This window comes from Bactrocera oleae, chromosome 3 (assembly GCF_042242935.1).
Source record: "Bactrocera oleae isolate idBacOlea1 chromosome 3, idBacOlea1, whole genome shotgun sequence".
NCBI lineage: Eukaryota > Metazoa > Arthropoda > Insecta > Diptera > Tephritidae > Bactrocera > Bactrocera oleae.
Genome location: NC_091537.1, coordinates 66,761,368 through 66,778,495, shown reverse-complemented (window position 1 = coordinate 66,778,495; position 17,128 = coordinate 66,761,368). Strand labels below are relative to the sequence as shown.

Below are 17,128 nucleotides of genomic sequence, written 5' to 3'. Positions count from 1 at the left end.
ACAATTTCTTCATTGACTTGAATTAGACGTGACAGTAAAAGTATATAAAGTAAATTAAATGCGTATAATTCAAAATAATTACCGAATTTCCTTATAGCACTCAAGGTTTTCGGTTTTACCCAAACATAGCGCTTAAATATATGCTAAGAAACCGAAATAAGTAAACTATCTAATTTAAGCATTTTTACTTGGTGGAAAAGAAAATTTCTTTTTAAAAAGCTTACTCTGCCCTACATACTTACAAGCGCTAAGATCAGGAAGTTGTTTTCTCCATCAACTCATACAGCCGGGGCGTATACGCAACCAAATCTCAGATGTCACGTACATACTCACATACATCAATGGTCTCCGAGTCATAGCTTACAGCTGAATCCACACATTTAGCCAAGCATTTTTAATCAGTGAAAGATTGTTAGTTATATATTATATAATGTGTAGACAGCTGATTACTCCGCTGTTGGATTGCATTTAAATGCTATTAATTTCAACTTATTTATTATTTTTGTTAGGCAATTTGATAAGACTTGGCAGAGCTTTCCAACCTTCTACGACTACCAACCATCTTGGTTTTATGATATTCCAAGTGTTGGTTGTACTCAGAAACGTATTCGAAGAATCAGTGAGATTTCATTTTAATTTTTTATTTTATGACACGGTATGGTTGGGTTCAAACGAGATTTTGAAGATCCAACATTTTTTTTTGCGCTCACTCATTTTCTTTTATAAGGATTTAATTGCGCTCAGAACAGAATCGAACAGAAACATTCTCGACCATCAATCAATACAAATATCATCTTCAGAGGCATTTTTTGAAATAAACTTGCTCCACATCACAACATTGGTTCTTTCATGGGTATAAATTTTTAATAAAACATTTTTGATATATAGATTTTTAACATTTGACGCCGTCTGTTCTAACCCTGTCGTCCCGCCATTCCCTATTCAGGGTGATATGGAAAAGAAATTCCTGTGTGATTTATATGTAATTGTAATTGGGCGTGATTACTGTTCATCTTTTATCAAATAATGTTTGGAAAAGATCTCATAAGGTATATATCGATACTAATTTGATATATTTAATGTGTGAGTGTATGCTATTTATACCAATTGTCTGTTCGTTTCATCCAAGGTTTTGGTAAAACAAAGACAGCTTGTGTACATATATTTCCCATCTAGCTCTATTCAATTTTCCTTTAATAACAAGACTATTTAATTTATTTAATTTAGAGTGATATTTGATTATGCCAAGCTATTTATACCAGTTGCATGTTTATTTCTTCTCTCTCCAAAATGTTTGCGATACAAAGAAACTTTTGCACACATATTTCTTATCCAGCTCTCTTCAGCTATTTTACAATATCGATGTTTCGGAAGTATCGTCAGCTTTATTTTAAATTTTGTTGATGTTGATATTTCTAATTCTTATCTAGACCTCATACAAAGCAAACAATCAATCATATCTTGTCTGAATTGTAATCGCTATGCTATACCATAAGGCGATATACTCAAATTCATACCTTGTCGTGTTTTTTTTGTATTTATTGACAGTAATTTTTAGAGTTAAAAATGGAGATAAACACGAAAAACATTCAAAAATATCAAATATTTATGGTTAAGTTATATATGTAGTGCAAGTCTATGAGATACTATATTATAATTTTTTATACCCAGAATACCCTGTTAAGTTTGCCATGAAGTTTCTAACAGCAAGAAGGAAACTGTAATGTGCATGTATTTATATATATATATATAAATGATCTTCAGTTTCGTAACGAGCTGAGTAGATTTAGCTAGGTCCATCTGTATGTTTGTATACAACATCGGATCACTATAGCATATAGCTGAACGATCGGAAAAAAGTGTTTGTATGGAAAGCTTTTCCATTTAGCAAGTTATCTTAAAGAAATTTGGCATGGGTTATTTTCTAAGGCAAAGGTCGATTTCACTAAAGCATATAGCTGCTATACAAACTGAGAGATCGGAATAAAATGCATTTATGGAAACATTTTTCATTTGACGAGATATCTTCACTTCAATATTTTGTGAAGGATATTAAAGCTTCGGTGCAAACGAATTTAACGTTTTTTCTTGTTTCTGGTTTTTTTGCCTCTTGAGTATTCAACTTTTTTGATTGTCCAACACAACATTTAGTATGATAATTTATCGAGCTTCTTACCTTATCACTATCGCACTAAACATATGTATGTGTCTTATCTTACTACGCGCTAGTCTACCTCAACTTCCGATTATTCAACAGATTTCTGAGTGACTAATCAACTCAGCAGCGCTGATCCTCAGTTTGCAGTGTGAGCGCGGAAGTTGTGGTTAACTGTTCGTACTAATATTCGTAATAAAATAAAATCAACTTATAATAAAAACTATATAATACACAATTATTTGTCAATATAATATATTAATAATTAACTCAAAAAAATGTGTGCTCTTTATGTAATAAAATATGTTTTATTGATATGTAAGAAATTTTAAAACAGTGCCTTTAAAAGAGTGCAAGTTCATAGAAGGTCTATAAATATCATTTGGAATATGTACAATATTCTTATTTAAGATATACTTATTTAAAAAATATTCCGTATAATATTTTCGCATATAAAAGTAAATAAATATTGTATCCACATATGAGAAAACTTCTAATAAATATTTGTTTTAAGTGAAAGTATCATAAGTGCAAATATGTCAGTTTTATAAACGAGAAAATTTTAAATTTTTAACTTATCGTCTAGCTTCGTCGATCTGTGAAGTTCTGTTGATCCACTTTAAGAAGTTTATGAGTAACACAAAGGACGAATATTTGTCCAAGTGAGATTCACCGATTTTTGATCAAGCCTACGAACTAATCTAACCTAACTTGTGTACTCTTGAGCGAAGTACTCCTTCTTAATAGAAGTACTTTTCTTATTCATTTGATTATTCATAAAGAGCTTTCCAACTTTTTTAATCAGTCTTCGCTTTGTTATCAATTTACACGTGCTCCTCAACGCTATGTTGGCAAAAACCCACTATCAGAAAATTTCTTACGAATTGTATAATACTTACCATATATAGAGGGAGGGTGAGTAATTTTTCAATCGGATTTTAATGTGGTATCTATAACTATACTCGTGCGATTTTTTTTTTAACGTTTACCTAAGATAAACGTGTACAATAGTATTATTTAGATTAGACCATTTGAAGCTATAACATTTGTGGCTTCGCCAGCTTAGTAACCAAGAATGAGCCAAGCCAACTTTTGATACCCTGCTGTGATGTAAACCGTATTCCAGTGGGGACATGCTTCCAACCGAACAAGATGGTAGTCAAAAGGGGCAAGGTCTGACGTTTCAGGCGGGTGAAACAAACCTCCCCGTCCGCTGTTTTCCAAATAGTTTTGAACCGATCTTGGAATATGCGATCGACCGTTTTCATGAACAAAAATTATTGCCACTGTCTAGTCAAAAAATCAGTGCATTTTCCGGCAATCGTTCGCTTCAATTAGATGAGTTGTTGTCGGTAGTGTTCCCCACCCAGTTTTAGAAGTTCATAATACAGCACATTCCTTCTGATCTAACCAAATACATTACCTTGGTGTCATGGATATTCGACTTTGCCGTTGATTTTTTTTTAATTAAAAATATAATTATTGAAATTTAACAGCAACCTAAGCAAAGGGATATGTGGTACTGCAATACGCTGCCAAAAACAATGACGACTTTGCGCAAGCAACATAAGCAGAACAGAATGCGAAACATCAAGTTCGTGTGAGGCATGTACATAGCACTTAATCACTTGTTATGAAAGTTTGTAACGAGTATTACTCATTTCAATTTATATCTGCGTATACTATAGTAGCTCAAAATTATATTGTATACTGTAGTAAATATAAAGTATCGTTTGCTTTCATCATTGCTTAGTATTATTGAACGCAGAGATTGCTTCTTTGATGCGATTGGCTTACGGTACAATTACTATCAGTTATAGCACGAACGGTGAACCAGTTACAAACTATTTACTTCAGAATAAAAAGAAACCAAGTCAGTCTTTTTTTATATTTAATAAAAAATTATGTAGTTTCTGCTTAGAAATTTGGAAAGAAAAAAAAGGGAAATATTTGGAAAATTATGATAATTAAAAATTGCTTTAAAATACTTGATATATTCGAAATGTTGGCAACCATCTTCTAGGGTAGTATTAAATAAAATATCTTGAATTTAGCGTATAATATTATATAATTATATAATTGTTTTAGAATATACTATATTTTATAAAAAAATATATATTTGATACCGTAACTTTATATATATATGAGGTTTTTTTTCCTTTTTTTGGTTGAAAATATTTTTAATATTTTTCGCATATTTATTAGTTTTTGTATCAACTACTAAGCGATCAACTCATATAAATTAAATAAATTAGCAATATCAAATAGAAGAAGAATTACAAACGATTTATACCACCACAGTTACCCACATACGTTTTTGTATTTAATTCAACTCGGAACTTTGTTGTTGCATTTTAAACATTAAAAGAATATTTTAGATGAAGAGCGTATAGCCACAAAAGTAGTCAGCAGAGAAGTGGCGAAAAGAACTAGGAAAGTATCATTGGTTTAGGTAGACTTTTACATATTACAATACAATATTATTTATTAATTTTTAATAAATTTTTGATATTGTTATATTTTAGACACATTTTATAAAGTTTTTTTATTTTTTCTTTGCAGGTAAGCGATACTAAATGTACTATATTAAACGTAAGTACTCTTAGAAATTTCTAAGTTTGCAAAAATTGTTAAATAAAAAATAATATAGGCAGTTATATAAACTGATAGTAGGTACTCCATATGTCGGATAAGGACGAGGTCGTAGATGGGCGTAAACGGACCACTGCCACGCCCACAAAACGCCAATAGTCGAAAACGTATTGTTATATAAAGTGCCATAACTAAGCAGTAAATTAAAATACAGAAATCGAATTTGGCACAATGAATCACATTAGAGAAGGGCACTTGCGGTTTGAAAATTTTTAAAACCAAAATGTTACTAGGAAGCTTTATAGGAGGAGGTCTCAAAATTGGACGCTGTGCGTGACACTGCACAATTTTAGGTGAAATGACATATCTCGGGACTTGCTACACCGACTTCAACCAAATTTCGTACATTCTTCTAATTTTTCTATATTACAGTGCGAAAATGGAGGAAATCAGACTACAACCACGTCTACTTCCCTTATAATAAAATATGAAATTCTATATATTTTTACATTCCAATATACAAGTAAAGAACCAATTAATCTAAAGAGATAAAACTTAGCACAAATAGTGCCTTTGAAGTGTGCCAACTTACGACTAAAAATTCTTTAAATCGAACCAAGACTGTTCAAGCCCCTTGGTATCAATTATGTGGAGATTTCTGAACTTCCTAATGCCTTATACCGCATATATCCGCCAATATGTGGTTATCTCAATAAAAATCTAAAGGTTTCCCATACAAGTACTTGATTCCAATTGTTCAGTTCGTATGGCAGCTATATGCTATAGTGGTCCGGTATCCGCCGTTCCCACAAATGAGCAGTTTCTTAGTGAGGAAAGGACAAGTGCAAAATTTCAGATCGATAGCTTAAAAACTGATGGACTTTTTCGTATATATACAGACAGACGGACATGGGTAAATCAACTCAGCTCATCCTGCTGATCATTTACGTATATATTTTATAGGGCCTCCGACGTTTACTTCGTGGCAAACTTAACTTAATATATATTAAGTACCAGGGCTTGAACAGTTTTGGTTCAATTTAGATAATTTTTGGTCACAAGGTGGCATACTTTAAACGTATTATTCATGCTTGAGTGGTATAGGAGATATGCACATTAAACTTATTAGGGGGCGGCCACGCTCACTTTAAAAAATTTAAACTGCAGATGCCCCTCCCTATTGTGATTCTGTATACCAAATAACAGTCTTGTATCTTATTGCGGAGCTTAGTTATGGCAATTTATTTGTTTTCGATTAATAGCGTTTTGTGGGCGTGGCAGTGGTCCGATTACACACAGACGGTCGGACAGATGGACGGACGGACAGACAGTCACCCGTATTTCAACTCGTCTCTTCATACTGATAATTTATATATTATATATATAACCCTATATCTAACTCGATTAGTTTTAGGTGGTACAAACAACCGTTAGGTGAACAAAACTATTATACTCTGTAGCAACAAGTTGCGAGAGTATAAAAAATTGGTTGAAAATATGTTCTCAAGTATGCTTGAGCAATGTCCATATTAATTCAAATAGCCCGTCCCTTTCTCTGTCAACAATATACCACATATAATGATTTCCGCCTTTCCCCCTGACATTAAACCGGTCAGTTTTCTTAAAAACTATGTGGTTTAGCGCTTAATTAGAATAGAATGTTTCTGAACTTCATATCCTTAGTTTAATCAATTCTGATCTTATGGTTGACGTTTTCCATATCAACTCAATTAATATTTAGTAAATTTGGCCTCTTCGGTTGAGTTGACCTGACATGTATCTCATTTAAAGATGTTTTTAATATAATATAATATAATTTTAGCTGATGCGAAATAAAATATAGGGGAAGTCTATTACCAAAATAAGTTAATATTATAATATGATTTGATTATAATCCATTACGATTTTGTTGAATATTGAAGTTGAACCCTTTCGCTACATTTTTTAATATTGCCAACAACTGAGGGTTTTTCTCCGGCTTTAATCCTTGCAAGATGCATTAGTATAAAATGTTCGGTTATGCACGAACTTATTCTTTCCTTACTTAATTATATCACAATTGTTCTTAATTACTACTTCTTTGAAAGCATTTTTGAAAAAATTTATTAAACTTAAATATTATCATGGTATATTATCATCTTATATTAATTCAAGTTACGCTTTTTGAGCGTGGTGATCGATAAGAAAACAATTTTTTTCTTTTATTGAATAAATGAGAAGTTAATATTGTTTAAAATATTTTTATTATCTTACAATACATGTAGGTTATTCAGGAATTTTTATCATTGAAACTATATGTTTATGGTAACTGAAATAAGAAACATAAGCTTGAGACTTGATATCGTCTAAATATCTGAAAAATACCGCGACAATGGTGGTCACATATTTTGTTGTGGATTCTTGTGGATCATTATACATTCTCAAATTCAATTTTTTCGAAGAAAAGTTGTCAACTGCTCTGATATTTTATCAGCGAAGTTGATGTTGAAATCGCCAGCCAGAAAAGTGTAAATTGATTACCATTGATAATAATTGAAATACCTAATATCAAATTGTATTGTTAAAATCAAATAAGATGCTATTCCAAAAGGTGGGCTAGCTATTTACCAAAATAATAATAATGTAATATATTTATTAAATAATAATAATAATGTAATAATTAATTTTATCATATTATGCCTCCGAATATTGAATAATTTATTTTTTATTAATTAAATTTTTATTAAATTCTATATTTTTATTTGGCATTAAAAAAGTTGTATTTAAATATTATTATTTTTAATCACCTGCACTTTAATTGATTTGTTACGCTTGAGACATGCGAAAATACGCCTACAAGTATGCAAACATTTTGCGCATACTATGTGATCGTGTTAGGTTTATTTCCGTTACGGAATTTCTTGATTCAGTCCCCACGCTCAAAGCCCGCGATAGAAGCTATGCAATTATTATTATTATTAATGCGAATTTTGTGATTTTGGCTTACTTTAATTTTAAACTTCGGACCAAAATTATTTTTTATTTTCGATCCGGTATTCGGCTTTAAAAATATTTATATTATATTAATATTAATAGGAACTAAAAATTTTAAAATAATTTTTGTATATAGCATTCTTATCATTCTTTTTAGTTTGTTCTAGTCTGAAGAAATATTTTATTTACATTTGTAATATATATTTTAATTACTTAATCTTATAAACATAATTTTTATTTAATCATAAACATTTTTGAAACTTTTCTGACCTTTAAAATTTTCCACTTTCCTCTATTTGTTCTATTTATTATTAATATTAGATTGTTTAATTTCTGCTGCCAACCCTAGTTTTAGAAATTTTACAATATAAATTCATAGGTCAACTATTAAAAATACATTTAATTATTATTATACTTATAACATCATTTTGGTTTACCATCAAAAATAATTTTTTTTTGTATACTTAAAAGATGGCAACTTTGGTTTTTCAAAAGTAAAAAGCTCGTTCCGTTTTTATCTAAGAGATGGCGTTATTGTCCATAGTACTAGTGTTACGTTTTGCATCATGTCATACTATACGGCGCTGAAAACGTGTTTATTCGCACTTTTTCGTTTGATAGACTCAGTAGCTCGGATGGGAGGTCCCGATGCACCCACCTTATAGTCCGGACCTGGCAGCAAATGATTACCATCTTTTCCTTTCCATGGCGAACGCGCTTAATGGTGAGAAGTTGGCCTCAAGAGAGGCCTGTGAAAATTGGCTCTCCGAATTTTTTGCCAATAGGGACGCAGCCTTCTACAAGAGGGATATAATAAAGTTGGCAACAAGCTTGCAAACAAAACGGCGACTTAAATCGGACAAATGTACACAAAGTTATCATCTTTTGAAAAATCAATAAAAAACCTAACGAACCTTTTACTTGACCTAATATAATATTTTCTTTAGCAAGTTTTTTTATTACTTTAATGTCGATACATATAATTATGTATATAATTTTTATAACAGTATTGCTCGACTAAAAATTATTCCAGAAATATGGCAACTTTATTGTTCTTAGTACAAAAAGTATTTTTTTAAGAAGTTATTTTAATACGATTTAATGTATTTATATTTATATATATAATATATTTTAATAGTTTTGGTTGTTCCAGAAATTTGGCAACTATATTTTTGTTTTTCTGTTGATTCTAGTATATAAAATATTTTCTTTATTAAGTTATATTAATACTTTATCTATCTTAACTCTATTTGTTGCGAGTTGCGGCGTAAATATAACAGTTTTGCTCTTAAGATAACATAGAACAGTCTGTGTAACCACCATATATGGTGATGAAACTTGGCAGACAGCAAATATTATTAAACCTAAATATATGTATATATAAGTAAAAAAAAAATTTATTTTCTAAAATGCTGACGCTGCATGTTTATCCACAAACGCTAAGATCACCAAGTTACTTGCTGCAATGAAGCACTCAGTCAGGCGTATACGCAACCAAAACACACATATCACGTCCATAACTAAATTCACACACACGCATTGCGAGCGCTCGGTGTCGTAGTTTACAGCTGAATTAACACATTTGACTTTTTTGCATCATTTAACCGTTGTAACATGTGCGGGCGCTTGAACACAAGCATATATAATTTATTTAAATGCAACACAGACTCAAGCAAACATAAAATATATACAGAAAGATATGTATATTATAATATATTATGACAGCATATACTTTACTGTTTATATATCTAGCTATGTTTCCCTATATGCCTATATGTATATAAGTACTACTTCCTTTTTCATTTGACCACAGCTGTCGTACTCCTGCCAAACCACAATTAAATATAACAACAAACATAAATTGTTAACAATTTGTTATGCCACACACACACACGCATAGTTACATATACATATCTATGTTTATAGTTTCATCCGCTCTTTATTTGTTTGTGGTTAAGTCAATTTGTACGAAAGCAGTAATGACCTCAACGTTGTAGATATGTTTTATGGCGAATTGTTTGTTGAGTAAATTTTAGGTGCTACATGATGTACCTAAGAAGGTCCCATTTTTGGGCCAGCTTCTACATAGTTAGACATAAATACTTAAAAAGTTTTTCATAATTGTATTATGCCTAGGCCTTAATTACAAAGTATTTTCTTCAAAAGTACTTTTAAGTCCGAATCGCCCCTTAAAACTTTTAATTTTTACAATAAGTGAAAGGTCGCAAATAATGCTTCACAAAAAAATTTGTAATAAATTTTGAATTAATCAATTATAAAGATTTTCTCGCAAATCTTAACTAAAACAAATTTTAAAATTTGTAATCCCGAATACCGATTGAAAAATAAAACAATTTTCATTCAATAATTTATTGTCACTTACATATATTTTTAAATTTAAAAATGTATCTCAATTTTGATTTCATTTTGGGATTAAAAGATAAATTTTCAGAAATCAGAATCCCAAGCATCTTGGACTTGAAATTAAATTTAAAATTTTTAAACTTTATTTTGCGTGAATTTTAAAATTTAATTTTAACTCCAAAATTGGAATTAAAATTGAGAATCTACTTTTTAATTGCAGATGTTTAAATTAGAAAATTCGCAGATCTGATTACGAATTAGCTCAACTTGCTCAATAATGAATTAGTAATATAAAATATGAGTTATGAATTGTGAGTAATGACTTTTGGATTATAAATTTTGAACAATGTATTAAATATTTTGACTTATAAAATTTTTATTATATTCTAAGAATTATAAGTTATAAATTTCAACTTCCTAATTGAGATTTATGAAGTTCGAAGTGTAAATCATGATCTATGAATTATGAATTTTTAAATAAACTTATTAATTCCGTTTTTGGGATTCAAATATAAATTTTCAAAAATCAGAATGCCTTGCATGTTGGACTAGCAATTACATATTTAATTCCGAATTAAAATGAATTAAGAAATCTGAGTTATAAATTCCAAATTGAACATTATGAATTAAAAATTATGAATTATGAATTATGAATTACGAATGATAAATTATAAATTACGAATTGTCAGTTATGAATTATGAATTATAAATTATAAATTATGAATTGTGAATTATGAATTATGTATTATGATATATATGGATGATGTATAAATTATAAATGATGAATTTTGATTTATGAATTATGTATTACAAATAAAGAATGATGAATTTTGATTTATGAATTATGAGTTATGGACTTTAAATTATGTATTATGATTTTTGAACTATGAATTATAACTTATATGAGTTATGAATTTTAATTGATAAGTTATATGTACATTTCATTTATATAAATGATTAATTACGTTACAGGTACTGCAATGAGATCCAATAAAATACTCAACATCAAGAATATAACACCAACAATAAAACACGATTTACCATCGAAAGGTGTGTCATTCCACCAAAATAACTGATAATATTTTCTTTACACCCATATAATCAACATAAATATACTAAAATTTTCGAATATCCTTTCACACTTGTTTGTATGAATATCATATTGACAGATGTGAAATATTGATAACTGTGTACTCCCAAAATATTAATGGCGTCTGTGCAACAACTATCGCACACATATAACTGTAGCTGTAATGTCAGGCTGCACTCTCCCACATCCCTCGCGTGATCGTAAAGCTATTTACGCCTCGCTGTCAGTCGAATTCACTCGATAAATTTATTCGCCATTTATATTTTCGTTGGTGTTTTGTTCTATCACAACAATTCCGAGTGTCGCATGACATTACGCAGCGCAGACAGTGATGGCTTCAACGCAGCGCAAATATTTCCATTCTTTTTTCATACACATATACCGTTACAGTTTTTTTCTTTATTTTTTTTTTGGTATACTCTTGCTTTGCCACAAACACTTTCCAGTAAGTGAAATTGAGAAATGTCAACGCTGTCGGTCTTCTGTTGAAAATTTTACTGTAATTGCTTGAAAGGTGGGTGTGTGTGAGTAAGTGTGTGGTGTGGAGGTCGCTTCTTTTGCATATCCCATCTTTGACTTTTCGCTCTGAAAAAGAAATATCTGTATTTTAATGAGTTGCCTTTGCTTGTTATTCGAGCTCCATTTTACATCTTAATTCTCTTCTGAAAACGTTTTCAAATTAATGAACATTTCCTCGAATCATTTTGGCTTTTATCTGCAAATGACTTTCGATTACTGCATACCTCCACATTCTCATTGTATTTAAGGTGGCACATTTTTTGGTCGGTAGGTAATTAAGATTTATATATTATTAGAATCAAAGCTACAGTATTCAACAATTTTATAATAAAGCTTAAATTCTTGGCTATAATATTAAATTAAATGCGTTTGATTTATTATTGAAAACCACATGTTTAAAAACCCGCTTTATAAGTTTGCTAATTTGTAAATTTTGAATTTAGAATTTTCAGTTTAAATTTTAAGGCATCTTTTTATGTAAATATGTATTTTAAAACTAATCGATGGGTCGAGACGAGTTGTATTCCGAATATCTATCTGTACATCTATGATATTTCAAACGGGCGAAATCAGACCTTTTACCATGCCCACAAAATGCCGTTAATTAGAAAATGTTTAAGTGCCATAACTAAATCACAAATCATGTTGCAAATTTCTTGCAGAGGATCAGAGTATGGAAGAGCAAAATAATGTGTAATGCACATGTGTCACAAACTACTAAAGCGATATGAACCAAAATTGCTCAACACATTTCCATCGGCACCTTGTCACACAGTGTGAAAATGGAGAAAATCGGATAAAAACCACGCCCACCCGGGTTATGGTGAAACGGTTCTGTTAAAAACTACTAAAAATATATAACTCTCAAAAATTTGATAATGGGCACCGCCTATAAATCACGCACCATTGAATATAACAAAATAAAACGTTGCAAAAATACTGCCTTTAAAGTATGAATTCTCAAGTTAAGAAACATAACTCTGCAAACCCCCAGTTATCCAAAATGTAGGTCTCCGTGCCTTTGGTTGACTTTTTGATCGAAAATATTGTTCAAGATGTGAGATAACTTGCAGGAATTGTGATTACATATTTTCTGCTAATAATATGTCGCTGTGTCAAAAATGAGTAAAATGGGGTCAAGATTTCGCCAAGCTCCCATATAGCTAATATTCGAATTTCAAACTTCCGATTGGTTTTGCACCATATATATTGAGCATAAAAAACAACAACTGATCCACAGTTATGCCAAGAAAATCAAGCATTCTTGGAGCAGCGCAAATCCTATCAGCTAAAAAGCTAAGAATACGTCGGCAAGCAACAATCAAGCGCACTGCGGAATTTAAGAAAATTGTCTGCAGCAGCATGCAGAGTCACTACTAGTGTGATTGCTGATGATATTCTCAGCACTGCTGATAGTGAGATTCATAGTGTTGCCAGTGTTATTACAGCAGCGTATGCTTATGAAAACGGCTTTAATACTTCTATATATATTATATATTGTACTATATATTAAGGCACATGCTTATTGTACATACTGTATATAAATAAGCAACTCGCCGCTAAGCTGCTTGTTTTTAGCGTTTAAGATTGTTATGAGTATTTCTCTATTCAAGTTGTTTTTTATTTGCTCTTCTCATCTCCTCTCATTGGCGTTGGCCGAAATGCAACTCGAAGCAGCTGAGCCGCATTCAAGCGGATAGTCTGGCTTGCAAGTGTTTTTTTTTTTTTTTTTGTTGTGTGTGGCTTGTCTGCTTCACTTGTCTTGCGGCAAGCATCTATGCAGTTGTGCTCTTTTTATTTCCTCGCTTTCAGCACTTTTTTGTCAAACTGTAAGCTTTTTTCCTTTCTTTTTTGTTTTTGTGTCTTCTTCCTATATTGTCTGTCATTCGTCCTTCAATTGTTGTGCAACATTTTCGGTAGCCGCATGTCTGTCGTTGTATAACTGCGAAAATACAAGTCATGACAAGCCCATCAACATCGCTTCCATAGTAATTTTAGCTTTTCAACCTGCTTTAGGGCTTATGTTTTTTTAGTTTATTTACTATTTTGCTTTTTCTTTGTTGTTTTATTATTTTGCTGCTTTTTATCTTATTTGTTTAATTTCCGTTGACTCTCGTTGCAGCTACTATTTTTATTGCTTATTCGTTGCAGTTATTTATAATGTTATACCTATGTTGCTATTGTTATTGCGGGCTGTCTGATTATACGCTGAACAAGATATATTAAGTTTGCCACGAAGTTTAATATACCTGGAAGGAATCATGGATATGCTATAAAGCATACTATGTAGGAGTACGTCTGCCCGTCTGTCTGTATATACAAGTATATACACAAATTAGTCCATCAGTATGTGAGATATGGCTCTGAAATTTTGCACTCGTTCTTTTCTTTTCAAAAAGCTGCCTTTTTGTCGAATTTGCCAATATCGAACCATTGTAGAATTTAGGTGCCATACAAACTGATCCATCAAAATAAAATTGTATGGACCACTTTTTAATTTGAGAAGAAATATTCACGAAATTTAACGACATTATTAGACAAGACAACGCTATAATATCCGAACTTATTGTTTAGTTCGCATATACATCCATAGCTGTCATACAAACTGATCGATCAAAATTAAGTTCTTATATAGAAACTTTTTTATTTAAAACAAGAAAAAGCGTTAACTTCGGTTGCACCGAAGCTATAATACCCTTCACAAATACAAAGGCCCCTTACATGAACTTGATTCCGAACGTTGAATTTGTATGGCAGCTATATGATATAAGGATCTGATCTGACCAATTTCTGCGGAGAATAATTTGTTGCCTTAAGCAAGAACTTGTGTCTAATTTCGTGAAGATATCGTTCAGTTAATATGGCAGCTATATGTCATAGTCATCCGATCTATACAATTTCTTCGGTGATTGGGTTAATGCCTTAAATAATGATACGTACCAAATTTAGTGAAGATACCTCGTCAAATGAAAGAGTTTTCCATACAAACACTTGATTTCGATTGTTCAGTTTGTATAGCTATAGTGGTCCGATATCGGTCGTTCCGACGATATCTCAAAAACTGAGGGACTAGTTTGTATATATACAGACGGACGGACATGGCTAAATCAACTCAGCTCATAATGCTGATCATTTATATATATATTTATAGGGTCTCCGACGTTTCTTTCTGGGTGTTACAAACTTCGGGGCAAACTTAATATACCCTGTTCAGGGTATAAAAATATCTTCACGAAATTTGGCATAAGTTATTTTCCAAGACAATGGTACAGTCTCCGAATAAACTGTTCAGATCGAATGAATAAAGCATATAGCTGCCATACAAAATGACCGGTTAACGTTTAGTCCTTTATTTGACAAGATATCTTTACGAAATTCGGCATGGATTATTTTCCAAGCCAACGCAATAATCTCCGAAATATTTTATACCCTTTTATGCTGCAAAATACGCCTGCAAAGGATATTTTAGCTTCGGAGTAGCTGAATTTAACTTTTTTCTCATTTTGATTAGTTTAGTAATTTTTATTTCTCGTTGATGTTTTTATTTGTTATTGTAACAACGCTATTGTTATATTTCGTTAAAATTTTTTAATATTTAGCAAGTACACTCTGCTTGCTGATAATTAATGTGCATAACTTCTTAATCTGTGAGTACAGTTATGCGCGAAATTTGTTGTTGCAAGGACACTGAGGACATTTTATATTTTCAATTTACCACTGATGAAGACTACAATCACTTAGACGGACAGAAGTGCTCCACATTTCTGTGCAGCTAATTATTTTTGAGTTTTTCTTTTGATGAAATTTTCATTACAATTCAAATAGAAAATTATTATGGCAATAATTAAGTCGAGGTAGGAGGGGGGGTTTTCTGTAAAGAGCTCTCCGTCAATCTTTGCTTCAGGCTACCGGACCACTGTAGCGTTTTTCAGGCGGAAGTGGCCGCGATCGAAGTGGCGGTAGAAGTACTGTTACGTAGTGGAGCTTCGTTTAGAGAGGTGAGCATTCACTCCGACAGCAGAGCGGCAATACAAGCCCTGAGTGCGCGAACCGTGCATTCAAAGCTAGTCAAGGAGTGTAATTAGCATCAGGCTACTTCAATATCAGGCTCGTTTGGGTGCCTGGTCACAGCGGAATCGCTGGGAATTGCAAGGCCGATGAGCTGGCCAGGGGGGGTACCCTTGCCCCGCTCACATCGGAATGGGATCGAGTTGGTTCTCCACTAACGTCTTGCATTCTCGCTCTGGACCAATGGACCTCGCAGGAGCTCAGCAGACGCTGGTCGGCGACCAGCTCCTGCGCGACTGCGCGATCCTTCTGGCCGAGAGTGGAGCGCAGGAGGTCGGGGGATCTTCTCGCCTTGAACAAAGTTCACCTCGCCGCCATGGTAGGAGTTCTCACTGGGCACTGTCCAATGGGAACTCATGCGGTGCGGCTTAGAATACTACCCGATGGCAGTTTTCAAAGCTGTATAGAGGAGTGTGAAGTGGAAACATCCCGGCACTTTCTCCTCCATTGTCCGGCTTTTGCTAGGTTGAGATTGAAACATCTCGGCAATCATACTTTTGGCGGTCCAGAAGATCTGGCCGAAACAGATATTGGCCATCTCAACAAGTTTGTCATAGGCACAAAGCGCTTTGTCGACATGTAAGGGTCTATTGATCCGGCTCATAGGAGTTTTGGGTACCACAACGGACCGGCGTTTAAGCTGTCCAAGTGTGATCCTTCTTAGGATCGACCCGCTAACCTAACCTAACCTAACCTAAGTCGAGGTATGAGTTTTAGCTGCGATAATTTATATTAATTTCCAGAGATGAGAAATTGCATATTAACCTCCTTCTTTTCCATGTGACATGATATTACAAGTAAATCATACACAGCTTAGTAAAATTCCAGAAAGATTTATAAGAGTTGTTGAGATCCTCTGCTGTCTCTCCGTAGCAATTTTTCGATGACTTCCCAAACTTCACTGAACGCATAGTGTCACTCTTACTTGTGTTCTTGATATAGTAAACCCCTCAAAATACTTCTGCAACATTTTCAACCATTCTGTTGCCGTGATTAAATTGGAAACACAAAATTTCAATCAAAATCATTGGTAAATTTTTTATATGGCGAAAATCGACGTATGGAGATCAAACTTTACACGAACATAAAAAAGATTCTAAATGGACCAGTCAGAGTCAAATTTAATTAGTTGTTTTAACCTTTTTTATTACTATTTTTTATCTCTGAGAGCTCCCAAAATAGAACTACTAATTTTCTTAACTTTACTTTCTTCTTATCAATATTTTATTTTTTTTCTCTGAGAGTTCTCAAAAACTAAGGAGACTATTAACCCAGTATAAAAACTGACTTTTTGTCAAATCCATCACCGAAAGACCTAAAGATTTGCCAAGATTTTTTATATGGAACTTCACGCAGGTTCTCCTTAT

General features: G+C 32.3%; 1 protein-coding gene across 6 annotated transcripts in view; it reads left to right on the top strand.

Moving 5' to 3' along the window:
- Positions 1–17,128, top strand: part of LOC106614858 (beta-1,4-glucuronyltransferase 1) — a 270,214-nt gene that overhangs the window by 204,032 nt on the left and 49,054 nt on the right. Inside the window, exon 5 of one of the 6 annotated variants that reach the window (XM_036371024.2) lies at positions 3,909–4,028. The exons of the other annotated variants lie outside the window; for them this stretch is intronic. The gene's annotated coding sequence lies outside the window, so the exon portion shown is untranslated. The remainder of the gene's footprint in view (positions 1–3,908; positions 4,029–17,128) is intronic. 6 annotated transcript variants of the gene reach the window in all.